General features: G+C 38.7%; 1 protein-coding gene across 1 annotated transcript in view; it reads right to left on the bottom strand.

Moving 5' to 3' along the window:
• The window catches only part of LOC150077333 (carboxy-terminal kinesin 2-like), a 287,195-nt gene extending 278,167 nt beyond the window's left edge, over positions 1–9,028 (bottom strand). Inside the window, exon 1 of the mRNA XM_090386031.1 lies at positions 9,010–9,028. The gene's annotated coding sequence lies outside the window, so the exon portion shown is untranslated. The remainder of the gene's footprint in view (positions 1–9,009) is intronic.
• Positions 9,029–15,311: the final 6,283 nt, after the last annotated feature.

Below are 15,311 nucleotides of genomic sequence, written 5' to 3'. Positions count from 1 at the left end.
CCTCCAATGTCACACTGCTCCAATTTGTGTAGCAGTCTTCCATGTGCAACAGTATCAAAAGCCTTTCTAAGATCCAAGTATATAATATCAAAGCTATTCCCTGCATCCAGTTCTTTTGTGACTGCATCATAATATCCAATCAAATTGGTCAGGCAAGACTTCCCCTTAACAAAACCATGCTGTGTCCGAGCTATAACTTAAGTCTTGTTTAAATGATCCTGCAGTGCTTCTTTAACCAGTGCCTCCATTAATTTTCCTGGAACAGAAGTTAAGCTCACAGGTCTATAATTACTTGTGTCAGCCTTTGATCCTCCTTTGTGAATTGGGGTCATATTTGCACATTTCCAGTCTATGAATACCTCCCCTGAGTCCAAGGACGCTCTCATAATTATGGCTAAGGGTTTGCTTACTTCCTTTGCTGCCTCCTTTAATATAACTGGATAGATCCCATCCACCCCAGGTGCCTTTCTTGTGTTTATCTTCAACAGTTCCTCCTCCACTTTACTCCCAGTTATTTCAAGATTCTGTAGCTTACTGCTAGAGTTGAATACACCTCTGACATTCCCCTCGCTGAATAACTCCTCATGTGTGAATGTCGATGCAAAATATTCATTTAGTTTGTTAGGTGGTAGATGGCTTTCATCAACCGGTGAAATACCACCACTTTGCTTATTGGAGGCTTGAAGTGGTGAAACCCATGTTTAGTCTCTAGAGCAAAGTTTCCGGCATCCCCCCCCCCATACTTCTCCTTCAACCCATGCACGGTACTAAGTACTATAGGTTTTGATACCTTTCGTGTTTGGGGTTTTCATAAAAAATAAAAAAATAAAAAAAAAAAAAAAAAAAGCTACCTGAGCAGGGTCATCAACAGTTGACCCATCAATATCAAGTGTACCAATCTGATTCATCCCGTTCCTTCTAGAGTTTACATAAGTAAAGAACTCTTTGCTGTTTTTCTTTGCATCCCTTGCCAAGGATTTCTCGTAATCTGCCTTCGCCTGCCTAACCTCCTTTGTAACTTGGTTGCATATCAACTTGTATCTATCATAGGCTTCTGTGTCATGTGTTAATTTGTAAGTATCCCATGCATTTTTCTTCTCTGCCATATGCCTCATTAGTTCATCTGACATCCATTTGGGCCTAAACCTTGAACAATATTTCTTAGTTGGTATGTAAAGCCTAGTAGCTTCCAAGATTAATTCTTTGAATGCTTCCCATTTTGAATTTGCTGTTGGTAACATCATCAGTTGGTCCCACTGTATAGAATTTAAATACTGCCTCAGTCCATCGTAGTCGCCTTTACGGAAGCAATAACCCTTCCCTTTACCCCTAATGGTAGTTACCTCTTTGAGTAAATCCCACTTCAGCACACTGTGATCACTGCCACCTAGTGGTTCATTTATCTGCAGATTCTTAATGCATGAAGAATCACTGCTGATAATCAAATCAAGAGTATTACTCCCTCTAGTTGCCTCCCGAACATGCTGATTTAGAAAACAATCATCCAATAAATCCACAAAAGCCCTGCTAGTGTGTGAGTGACCAGCCCCCAAATTCCAGTCAATATCTGGGAAATTAAAATCTCCCATTATAAGACTCTCTGATTTACTGGCCCACTCTATTTCCCTGTACAGTTTCTTATTATACTCATCAGAGTCATTAGGCGTATAGCACACTCCTACTCTCAATTTTGATCTCCCAATGCTTATGTCACACCAAACTGACTCAACACTGCACTGTCCAGCGATGTCAACTGGCTTCACTTCCTTGGTTTTTATGTGTTTCTTAACTAATAGCATAACTCCTCCCCCCTTCCTATCCTGTCTATCCTTTCTGTAGATGTACTCCCCAAATTCCAGTTCTGCATCCCTTATATCTGTGTGACAACACGTCTCTGATATCCCAACAATATCTGCCTTTGATGTTTTGAGCAATACCTCAAATTCATCAAATTTATTTACTAAACTCCTAGCATTGGTGTACACGCAAGTATACCTGCACCTGTTTCTATTCTTAGCTACCCTAACACAACCCATGTGTTTACTTGTACCGCAATGGCTCCCAGCAGTCTCTGAAATATCATGCATCTTGTTTTTCAGGCTTCTGCTTATTCTAATAGAAGCAGTGCAAGAATCTCTTTCACCTCTGCCAGTGGCTACTGTCAATCTATTGGTCTTTGTCTCCCCCCAAGCTAGCAGTTTTCCGACTCACCTAACACTGCCTCAATAGCATCAGCATCGAATTAAGTGTTTATAATGTGAATATATGTGGTTATGCAATGGGGAAGATAAATAAATAAAGTGAAATGCTTGCATCTTGTTTGCAATAATTTTCAAAATGTAAAAGTACTTTAAAAAATGTCCCATGTTGGCTGTACATATCATTTCCACAAGTATCACACAGATGTACTTTTTGCATTGCTACAGCTGAAGTGCATTAAAATAAGGAGAGAATCTTAAAGTAACTATATCATTTAAAAATCTTTCAAGAATTTCTGCAAGCGAGTCTTCTCATTTGTATCTGATCTAACTATCTGGATTGGATATCGGACCAACAAAGAAAGTACTGGTATATTTTCTAAACCAAAATTAACCAATGCTATAGATAGAGAATGTTGTAGTAAGGTTGACATGCATGTATGAGGTGCAGTCCAGAAGTAATCTCCATTTGAGTGAGAGAGAGAATGAGAGATTCCTGCCATCAATCATCATGGAAGACATAATTCTGGATATCTATGCAAAGACAGACCTTTCACTTGAATCAGATTTCTGTATTACCCAAGAAGCTAAAAAAAACTACTAGAAAATCTTCATAATTTACACATTTTTTATCCACCACACCATTTCTTCCTATTATATGAAGTTTGACAATTAGGCCATAATGAAGTCATTCAGATCTTTTACAAACAGCCTGTATTTCTAAGATATTGTAATAATTAAAATATCTCCAAAATTTACGTTGGTGTAAATTGTAATTGTAGCTAATATATTCTTCAATTTCATCAGCATCACTGATTATTTTTTAATTAAAGATATAGAGCTGTAAAAAATCAGAAGAATCTGCATTCATGTAAAAAATGGACTGTACATATATGCTAAGTTTTATAGTTATACATTATTCAATTATACATGGGCGGGCTTAATTATACATAAATCAAATATGCATAATTTTCCTGTAGAATTTTTGTTTCCTGTTCAATTTCTCTTACTCCATGACACCATGTGTGCTAGAAGTGAAGCAGTCAGGAAATATTTTCGTTCTAGGATAAAAAGATTAAAATTATTGAAGAGATATCGCTTGTTCTTATTAACCAATATAGTATCAAAATAAATAAGGTGCACCATTTTAAGCTATTTCTTGCGAATTTTCTAAAAGCTGTTTAATACTGCATACAGTGTAACAACACAACTGATGCAACTATTTTTGTAGGAACTTAATCTTCTTATGTCTGCTCTATAAAAGTTGATTATCAATAAACAAAGACTAGGCCAGGAGGAATAATGGCACATCACAATATTAGATATCCCAAAGTTCAACTAATATAATTTGTAATCCTTCTTAGGAAGATATCTATCAACTGCTGCCTACCAACAAATTATTTGTTCTTCACATTTTGATGATTATTGTCTAGGTATCAAAACCTATGGAACAATTGTGGGTGTGTGTTCTGCATCTACAAGTGCCAATACTGGCCAGCAATTCTAGAATCTCAACCAACATGATCAAGAATTTTCCAGGTGAATCTAACAGCATACTATGCAATTCCATCGTAACTTGTTCAATTAGATACAGACTGTTTATACATATGCTCTGGATGATTTGGATTTTTGATGCTTCAATGCTGTAGGGCATAATATGCCAATAAATAACATGCAAATAATAGCATGCATCACTCCAACAACTACATTGGCTGTATATCCTCCTTATATTCTCTTCCAACCAACTTACACCTTATATATTTATTTATATTATTCATCAAAATGAACCAACAAACATTTGGACAACTACATTAATTCTTTTTGGGTTGGTCACCATTTCTAATGCTATTTAAATATAAGAGTTACCAAATTCGCATCTCTGTTCAATCAATAAAATTCTAGATTCATATAAGTGTAAAGAAACCTCTGATACTGAGACACCACGCTGAAATTAGCTGGAAGGATTTCATCTTCATACATCTTCTCTGTAGAGGTTAACATTAGTATAGACATGATGCAGGAAAGCAAGATTACACAGAATCAGCAAAAAAAAAAAAAAAAAATTCCTGCTGGCTAAAGGCAAATTTCCACATCTATTCTACAACTGTCTTTCCTTACTTTGAATTTATGTCCCCTAAGGTGCATAATCTAAAAAATAAAACCAATCCCATTAGCATTGAGTTTGCTCGAACCATTCAAGGCCTTATACACCTCAATCAGATCATATTGTAGGTGCCTAGTCTCCGGACACTGCAATCTAAAGAACTTTCTTGGTAAGAGCAACCCTTTGTTTCCCTCTCCAATCTCGTTGCCCTTTGTACTCGTACCATTAGCTCTACATCCTTACTAAAATGAGGGTTCCAGACCAGTATGCAGTACTCAATTTGTTGCCTGACCATTGCCTTACACAAAAGAATAACCACCTCCTTATCCCTGAACAAAATTTCTGTATACCACTGACAAGACCCTTTGTTGTTGTGGTTTGGTTTTTTAGGAGCATTAGCAACTAAAACCATATTGCTCTGGGGATATATGGTGGTCATTCCCTGACCTTTCACATCCTCCGTATTTGGTAGTCACGGGCTCGAACTCCGGTCTAATCAAGAAGTGTGTGCTACGCACTGCTGCTCCTGCCCACCTGGCTACAAAGGTGCCACACAAGACCCTTTAACCTGCAATGGCAGCCTGTTTGCACAGCTCAGAAAATTTCATATCAGATTGCACAATTACCCCCAGGTGTTTTTCCTTCTCCACTACCCTGAGTGTAGTATCACACAGTTGATGTTACTCTCTGGGGGGGGGGGGGGAAATTAATGCTGCTCATGTACCTTTGTTTAACATTCAAATCTGAAGTACTTTCCATTTTAAATTGTTAAAAATTCAGTTCCCACCTCTCAGTTCATCTGCATAACTTTTCTAGATCCTGTTGCAGTATTGTACTGTCATTAACAACCCTGCCAACCTTCATCATCTGCAAACTTGGACATTAAGCCTTATTACTGTTCATCAATATCATTTATAAATAAAGAAAACAACTACAGACCCAACACCAAACCCTGGGGGGGGGTGACTCCACTAATATCATTAGTCCACGAAGAGCAGCATACATTGATTACCACTCTGACTTCTTCCACTCCACCATCCCTTTATCCATAGCAGCAAATTGATCTTAATATCATATTGCTCCAATCTGTACAGCAGTTTGCCATGTGCAACAGTATCAAAAGCTTACCTGAAATCCCGGTATATATCAAAATTATTTTTGCATTCACTTCCTTTGTGACCGCATCGTAGTATCCAATCAACTTGGTCAGACAAGACCTTCCCTTAACAAACCTATGCTGTGTCTGAAATATTACTGCTATCTTGTCTAGATGATCCTGCAATGCTTCTTTAACCAGTGACTCCATTATTTTCCCTGGAACAGAGGTTAAACTAACAGGTCTTATTACTCGTGTCACCCTTTGTGAATTGGGGATACATTTGCACATCTGCAGTTGGGGGGGGGGGGGGTGCCTTCCCTGAGTCCATGGATTTGTTTGATTTTAATTGGTTTTTAGGAGCATTAGCAACTAAGGCCATATTGCTCTGGAAATATGCGGTGGTCATTCCCTGACCTTTCCGCATCCTCCGTATTTGGTGGTGACAGGCTCGAACCCCGGTCTAATCAAGAAGCGTGTATTACGCACTGCTACTCCTTCCCACCTGGCTACGGAGGCGCCTATAGTCCATGGATGTCTCATAATTATGGCTAAGAGTTTGCTTACTCCCTTTGCTGCCTTCTTTAATATAACCAGATAGATTCCATCCAAGCCTTGAATGGGTCGAGCACGCTGAATTCTGATGGGATCCTTCCACTTGTTCAGATTACGAACCTAAGGGGGCATAAATTCAAATTAAGAAAAGACAGATGTAGAATAGATGTGCGGAAATTTGCCTTTAGCCAGCGGGTGGTTAATTGCTGGAACAAACTTCCATCTGTCGTTGTGGAAGTTGATAGATTAAATAAATTTAAGGAGGAACTGGACAGGATTTGGAAGGAATGGTGTGATATTTTTTTTTTTTTTTTTTTTTTTTTGGCTGATGCTGCATAAGCTCATACACTTGCTTTCTTGAATCACATGCCACTACTACTACTCCAGTTGCCTTTCTTATGTTTAACTTCAACAATTTCTCCTCAACTTTCCTCTCAGTTATTACAAAGTCATTTAACTAACTGTCAGAGTTTAATAAGCTTCTGTCCTCCACTTCCCTACAAAATTCCTCATGTGTGAATGTAGATGCAAAATACTCATTCAGTTTCCAGTTACCTAAGCAGGATCATCAACAGTTTAACCATCGATATCAAGTGGCCCAATCTATTTCATCCCCTTGATTCTAGAGTTTACATTCTAGAGTCTCATTCTAGTTCTTCTAGAGTCTCATTAGTTCATCTGACATTCAATTAGGCCTAAACCTTGAACAGCTCGTATGTTTGTTATTTGGTTTTTAGGAGCATTAGCAACTAAGGCCATATTGCTCCAGGATATGCGGAGGTCATTCCCTAACCTTTCCGCATTCTCCGTATTTGGTGGTGGGGGCTCGAACCCCAGTCTAATCAAGAAGCGTGTGCTACGCACTGCTGCTCCTTCCCACCTGGCTACGGAGGCGCCTCCTTCAACAGCAATTCTTAGTTGGGTATGAAAATCCTGGTGGCTTCCAAGATTAATTCTTTGAAAATAATTCCCATTTCAAATTTGCTGTTGTTAACTTCATCAGTTGGTCCCACTGTATAGAATTTAAAAACCCTTCCCTTTACCCATAATGGTGGTTACATCTTTAAGTAAATCCTACATCAGATAAGTAAATTCTTTATCTTCAGATTCTTAATGCATTGGCAATCACTGCTGATAATCAGATCAAGAGTATTACTCCCACTGGTTGCCTCTCAAACATGCTGCTGTAGAAAACAATCATCCAATAAATCCACAAAATCCTTGCTAATGTGCAAGTGACCAACCCACAAGTATCCATTAATATCTGGGAAGTTAAAATCCCCATTATAAGACATTCTGATTTACTGGCCCGCAATTTCTCTCTACAGCTGTTCGGTTGTACTCATCAGAGTCATTAGGCCTATAACACACTCCTACTCTCATTTTTGCTTTACCAGTGGTTATGTCACACCAAACTGACTCAACATTGAACTGTCCACCAAGATGTCAAATGGACGCACTGTCTTACATAAAAGACACATCATGATGTGTCTTTTATTTAACAGCATAACCCCTCCTATCCCGTCTATCCTTTCTGTACACACTGTACACCTCAAATTCCAATTCTGCATTAGTTATACTTGTGTGGCACCACATCTCTGATATCCTAACAATATAACTCCCATTGATGACTTGACCAGCACTTCAAATTCATCGAATTTATTTCCTATACTCCTAGCATTGGTGTACATGAAAGTATACATGCACCTGTTCTTACTCTTAGTTACCCAAACATAGACCACGTATTTACTTGTTCCATGATGACTCTCAGCAGTTCTAGAAATCACCAGCACCTTTCTTTCCAGGCTGCTGCTCATTCCAATTGAAGCAGTGCAAGAATTTCACCAAGAAAGACTTAAGCTATGCAGATTGCTGCATCTGGAGTCTAGGCACATCCGAGGTGATCTGACTGAGGTGTATAATGCCTTGAATTTTTTAAGCAGGCTCGATGCTGATGGGATTCTCCTTGCTCAGATCACGAAACTGAAGGGACAAACTTAAACCCTTTTAAGTTTGTCCCTTCAGTTTCCTTCAACTGAGGAAAGAGTTGTAGAATAGATGTGTGGAAATATGCCTTTGCCCAGCAGGTAGCTGATTGCCAGAACAAACTTCCATCAGTTTTCATGATAGTTGATAACTTAAATAAATTCAAGTAAGAACTGGACAAACTTTTGGAGTGAATAGATGGGGGAAATGAGAACGTTTTTTTTTTTTTTTTTGACTAATGCTGTAGAAGCTTCTTTCTTGCATCATATGCTCTACTACTGTTAATGCTAAAATAATAACTTTTACCTGCCTGCAGCTACTGCTAATCTATTAGTTTTTGAATCCTCCCAATATAGCAGTTTTCCGTCCCACCTAACACTGCCTCAATAGCATAAGCAAATATTCTTCCACCCTTTCTTTTTAAGTGTATCCCATCCCTGTAGAAGCACTCTCCTGCTACCAAGCACAGACCATGTTGAGAAAAAAATTATACCCCATGAGTCTTGCACAATCTCTCCAGGCCCAAATTGCTTGACAAAGCTCTCATCATATACTCCCTCCTATCGTGTCTGGGAAGACTTGCAGACCCTTTCAAATTATCTCTAACTCACAACTTTTTTTTTTTGGTTGACAATCAACAAACACTCGGCAAGGAGTTGGAAAAAAGTCTATTTTTGCTCTCCCTGTCCACTGCACGAAATTCTCCACCATTCATTCATTTCCCATTAACCCCTTTCTTTATAATTTGAACAACTCAAGACTGATCTTGAGTTGATACTTCCTCATTACCTATTTTTGTTGCCCAACTGATACTCAGCATTTTTGTATACGGCCAGATTTCAAGGCTTCTAAACCCCTGAGAGCTTATTGTCCAGCTCTCACATCCATATACTAATATTAATGTATTTCGAAAACGAAATGCACAAGCATAATCCTTATGGGTTTTGATAATTAACTATATAATATCGGTGTAGATACACCATAGTTAACCTATAAATTTTAACTACGTAAGTAGTGTAAAAGGCATCATTTTAATTGTATCTCATATGGGTGTTGGCTTGTTGTATTACCTGGGTACCTGCCCGCCCACTGATGATGAAGCCGAATAGCTTCAAAACGATCGTCTGGATGGTGGTGGTATCCTCTGAAAATAAATAACAGTAGTCTTCTCTACTAGAGAAGTGTTATTTATTTGAAGTAGCGTAATACCAGCTATCTTGTTGTGAAGGCAACCATAATATGAGATACAATTAAAACGATGCCTTTTACACTACTTACGTAGTTCAAATTGATGGGTTAACTATGGTGTATCTACACCGATATTATATAACTAATGTTAATACAATACATAATACATTGATTTCCTCAGTATAACTTTCTCCTGTGAATTATTTCGAAAAGAATTAAATAACTAAGATTAATTCCTCTCCACAATATAATAAACAAACACACAGAAGTCTAATTAGGAAACCGAAAAAACTTACTTATTATTCCAATGAAAAATGTTAGTAAACTGACAGCAACGATTTAAATTTACCCACGCTAATATTAAACTACACTATTGGTTTACACAAATTGAAAGAGCTATGACGCCATCTATATCATTTGGGTATTCAAATCTATTTTCAGCACAAACTAATGATATTCATGACCGACTGTATGGCAATATATTAATAATTCCTTCGCTTTACAAAACATTCGAAGCAAATCAACATCTGGAATTAATACTCATACAACGACAGATTCAGATTAAATATTCTCTCAATAAAACTAGCTATTTTGGACACTATTTCGGCCCGTTACTAACACAATTTAGAAGTTAAAAGTGGAGCCAGTGATCATGATAACATTTCGGGAGGGAAGCGTCTATGTTTTTGGATTTTCAGCTTAACAGGAACTTTAAACATACAGCGAAATATAATACATGTCTCGAAATTACGTGTATTCTGTGGTCAATTTCTGTTTTCTAAATAAAAAAACCCGAGTTTCCTGGCAAAAACCACGCAACCTTTCTTTTGTTGTCGCAGAAGTGAGGATTCAGTAGCACCACCGACTTATGCCATATTGCTCTGTGTACAGTGTCCGTAAATTGCGAGTGTTCTGCAGTCGATTTTCTGTTTGCCGGACGAAAAACCGACTTTCCGGGAGAAAAAAACATTGTACTCTCGCCTGCCACCGACTAACACAGCCACTTGTGAAGAAGGCCCATAAAAATTCCTTCCGTCATCCAAAGGATTCGAGGTAACGTCTTTTCCAATCGGGGAGGCGAGAACAGCGATTCTAACAACTGTGCTGCCCTCCACTGTGGCAGACTATCTTATTCATATTGTTAAAAAGACCCATAAAATTATTGCGTACATAAAAGGTATTTGAATTCAGGGCTTTTCTGCTAGGTATGAGGAGAAAGGCGATTATACCAACAATGCTACCAACGGGGAAGACACAGGCTTAGACTCCTCAGGACAGAGAAGCTTGTACCTCACAAATATTTCTGAAAAGTTCGCAAGTACTTTAAAACTCTCATTTTGAATTTTCTCTCTCTCTCTCTCTCTCTCTCTCTCTCTCTGGACCATATAATATAATACTTTTCTTTTTTGTGGTGAGAGAATTCTTTCGTAATCGTGACGGAGTTTACCTGGAAATTAGAAAAATTATCGTATTTAGCTAACAATAATGTCAGGGGTATGTGAATAAATTAAACAAAAATTATCTTTTGATAAATCAGCAAATGCTGATAAAATATAACGCTATGATGTCACTTAATAATAAAAAAAGTTTGGTTGGTTCAATCTATATGCACGACGCTATAGGCATATGCGGTAATTGATTTTTCTCTTATTGATTATTCACCCATCCTACAACTTTTCAACAACTGTGCTATCACAGAAGTTGTAATTGTGAGACATCACATAGTTAATCTTCATTTCACCAACATATGCTACAAGATCATGTTCATTGCATTCCTCATTTAAATTCTCATCTAAAACATACTTCCATAAGAGGGTCACAATACAAAAACCGCATGGAGCCCAAAGGTTTCACGAAATTGTATTATCCCTATAAAAAATTTCAGCTACAACCCATCTTTGAATAAAGTCGCTCTGTATTATTCTATGTAAATTTCCTGGACAATTCATATCTAAATATCTTTATGATATTTTCCTACTATAAGTATTGAAATTTCTTCTTAAAATCAGATTGGCCTTCTTCTCTGCATTATGGGCATTGCTCTCTGCCAGCTACTGTTCCAAGATACGTTTCTTTTTTTAATAATTCTGTGTCTTATACTATCTCTTAATTGCGTGTGTTCTGTGGTCGATTTGTCTGTTTTGCTAGACGAAAACCGCCCGTTTCTGGAGGGGGGGAGGAAACCTTTCTATCTACTCATTAGACAGACTAACTCAGCCACGAAGTGGAAGAAGCCTATTAAAGTTTTCCTCACGTCATCGACGGGATTCGAACAAGGTTTTTTCCACCGGGGGTGTGGGGAGGACAGTGACGATACCACTGTTCTACCCGAACAGACACTACAAGACTTAAGAATCCTGACAACCAAACATACATTTTATTAGTGGAGTCCCTCAGGGACTCCACTAATAACATTAGTCCATGATGAACAGTGTCCATTGATTACCACACTGTGTCTTCTCCCCCTCAACTATACCTTTATCCATAACAGCAATTTGCCGCCAATGCCACTCTGCTCCAATTTGTGCAGACGTCTTCCCTGTGCAACAGTATCAAAAACCTTTCTAGGATCCAAATATATAATATCAAAGTTATTCACTGCATTCAGTTCTTTTGTGACTGCATCATTATTATTATTATTATTATTATTATTATTATTATTATTATTATTATTATTATTATTATTATTATTATCCATATGATGCAAGGAAGCCTGAGGCTTATGCTGCACCAGGAAAAAAAAAAAGTTCCCGAGTAGCCTTGAGAGAGAGAGAGAGAGAGAGAGAGAGAGAGAGAGAGTCAAAAGTGGAAGGGAATCACCAAGAAAGGGAAGAATGATGATATCCAGCTCAGAACCCTGTGTGCCAAGTCCATACTCACCAGATGTGAGCCCCCAGGGTTAAATAGTATCCAATCAAATTGGTCAGGCAAGACTTTCCCTTATCAAAACCATGCTGTGTCCAAGCTATAACTGAAGTCTTGTCTAACTGAAGCAACTAAGCAAACCCTTAGCCATAATTATGAGAGCATCCTTGGACTCAGGGGAGGTTCCCACGGACTGGAGATGTGCAAATGTGTCCCCAATTCACAAAGGTGGATCGAAGGGTGACACGAGTAATTACAGACCAGTTAGTTTAACTTCTGTTCCGGGTAAAATAATGGAGTCACTGGTTAAAGATGCATTGCAGGATCATCTAGACAAGACTGCAGCAATAATTCAAACACAGCATGGGTTTGTTAAGGGAAAGTCCTGTCTGACAAATTTGATTGGTTATTATGATGTGGTCACAAAGGAACTGGATGCGAAAAATAATTTTGATATCATATACTTGGATTTCAGGAAAGCTTTTGACACTGTTGCGCATGAAAGACTACTGTACAAATTGGAGCAGAATGGTATTAAGGGTAAGTTGCTACAATGGATAAAAGGATGGTTAAGTGGGAGAAGACAGAGGGTGGTAATCAATGGGTGCTGCTCTTCATGGACTAATGTTATTAGTGGAGTCCCACAGGGTTCGGTGTTGGGTCCACTGTTGTTTTGTGTATTTATCAATGATATTGATGAAGGTATATCAGGCTTAATGTCGAAGTTTGCAGATGACACAAAGGTTGGCAGGGTTGTTAATGACAGTAATGGCAGTGTGCTACTGCAACAGGATCTAGATAATTTGGGCAGATGGGCTAAGAAGTGGCAACTGAAGTTCAACCTTGACAAATGCAAAGTACTGCATATGGGTAGAAGTAACCCCAGAGAAACGTACCAACTGTGTGGTACTACACTTAAGGTGGTAGAAAATGAAAAAGACCTGGGAGTAATTGTGCAGTCAGGTATGAAGTTTTCTGAGCAATGCAGACAGGCTGCTAGGGCAGGTCATGGGGTTTTGTCAATGATATATAGGAATTTTGCTAGCAGGGAAAAGGAGGTGATTGTCCCTCTGTATAAGGCAATGGTCAGGCCACGCCTTGAGTACTGCGTACAGGTCTGGAGGCCTCATTTTAGGAAGGATGTAGATTTGCTTGAGCGTGTACAGAGAAGAGCAACACGATTGGTGAGGGGAATGAAGGGATTCTCTTACCAAGAGAGGCTTAAGTTCTGCAAATTGCAGTGGCTGGAGACTAGGCACCTGCGCGGTGATCTGATTGAGGTCTATAAGGCCTTGAATGGGTTGAGCACGCTGAATTCTGATGGGATCCTTCCACTTGTTCAGATTACGAACCTACGGGGACATAAGTTCAAATTAAGAAAGGACAGATGTAGAATAGATGTGCGGAAATTTGCCTTTAGCCAGCGGGTGGTTAATTGCTGGAACAAACTTCCATCTGTCGTTGTGGAAGTTGATAGGTTAAATAAATTTAAGGAGGAACTGGACAGGCATTTGGAGGGTATGGTGTGATTTTTTTTTTTTTTTTTTTTTTTTTGGCTGATGCTGCATAAGCTCCTACACTTGCTTTCTTGCATCATGTGCCACTACTACTACTACTACTACTACTACTACTACTACTACTTTCCCTTATCAAAACCATGCTGTGTCCAAGCTATAACTGAAGTCTTGTCTAGATGATCCTGCAGTGCTTCTTTAACCAGTGCCTCCATTAATTCTCCTGGAACAGAGGTTAAACTCACCGGTCTATAATTACTTGTGTTAGCCTTTGATCCTCCTTTGTGAATTGAAGTCACATTTGCATATCTCAAGTGTATGGGTACCCCCCTTGAGTCCAAGGAAGCTCTCAAAATTATGGCTAAGGGTTTGCTTACTTCCTTTGCTGCCTCCTTTAATATATCTGTATATGTCCCATCCACCCCCAGGTGCCTTTCTTGTGTTTATCTTCAACAATTTCAATTACACTTTACTCTCAGTTATTAAACGATTATCCAGCTTAATGCCAGAGTTGAATACACCTCTGGCATTTCTCTCGCTGAATAACTCCTCATGTGTGAATGTCGATGAAAAATATTCATATAGTTTGTTAGCTACCTGAGAAGGATCATCAACAGTGGAACTATCGATATCAAGTGGGCCAATCTGATTCATCCAATTATTTCAAGAGTTTATATAAATAAAAAGCTGTTTATGTTTTTCTTTGCATCCCTTTTCAAAGATTGCTTGGGATCTGCCTTCGCCTGCCTAACCTCCTTTGTAACTTGGTTACAGATCAAATTATATCTATCATATGCTTCTGTGTCACGTGTTAATTTATATGTATCCCATGCATTTTTCTTCTCTGCCATATGTCTCACTAGTTCATCTGACATCCATTTTGGCCTAAACCTTCAACAATATTTCTTCTTATTATTATAATTATTATTATTACTAAAAAAAGCAGTAAATTAAGGTTGAATTTCAAAGTTTGTGCAATTCTGCCCAGACACGATAGGAGGGAGTATATGATGAGAGCCCTGTCGATCAATTCGGCCCTGGAAAGATTGTGCAAGGCTCAAGGGGTAGAATTTTTTCAGCCTGGTCAGTACTTGTTAACAGGAGAGACGGCTTCTACAGTGATGGGATACACTTAAATAGAAAGGGTGCAAGAATATTTGCTGATGCAATCGAGGCAGTGTTAGGTGGGTCGGAAAACTGCTAGATTGGGGGGAAACAAGGACCAATAGATTAACAGCAGCCACTGGCAGAGGTGAAAGAGATTCTTGCACTGCTTCTACTGGAATGAACAGCAGCCTGGAAAATAAGATGCAGGATATTTCAGGGACTGCTGGGAATCATCGGGATACAAGTACACACATGGGATGTGTTAAGGTAGCTAAGAAAAAGAACAGGTGCATGTATACTTGCATGTACACCAATGCTAGGAGTTTGGTAAATAAATATCATGAATTTGAGGTATTGCTCAAAGCATCAAAGGCATATATTGTTGGGATTTCAGAGACGTCTGGTCACACAGATATAAGGAAAGCAGAACTGGAATTTGGGGAGTACATTGTCTACAGAAAGGATAGACAGGATAGGAAGGCAGGAGGGGTTATGCTATTAGTTAAGAAATACATAAAATCCAAGGAAGTGCAGCCAGTCGACATCGCTGGACAGTGCACTGCAGTGTTCAGTCAGTTTGGTGTGACATAAGCATTGGGAGATCAAAATTGAGAGGAGGAGTGTGCTACAGGCCTAATGACTCTGATGAGTATAATAAGAAACTGTACAGGGAAATAGAGTGGGCCAGTAAATCAGAG

Source organism: Mastigoproctus giganteus, chromosome 12 (assembly GCF_048544385.1).
Source record: "Mastigoproctus giganteus isolate SK-2022 chromosome 12, ASM4854438v1, whole genome shotgun sequence".
NCBI classification, from domain to species: Eukaryota; Metazoa; Arthropoda; class Arachnida; order Uropygi; family Thelyphonidae; genus Mastigoproctus; species Mastigoproctus giganteus.
The sequence above is the reverse complement of the archived record's forward strand: the minus strand, read 5'-3'. Positions and strand labels throughout refer to the sequence as shown.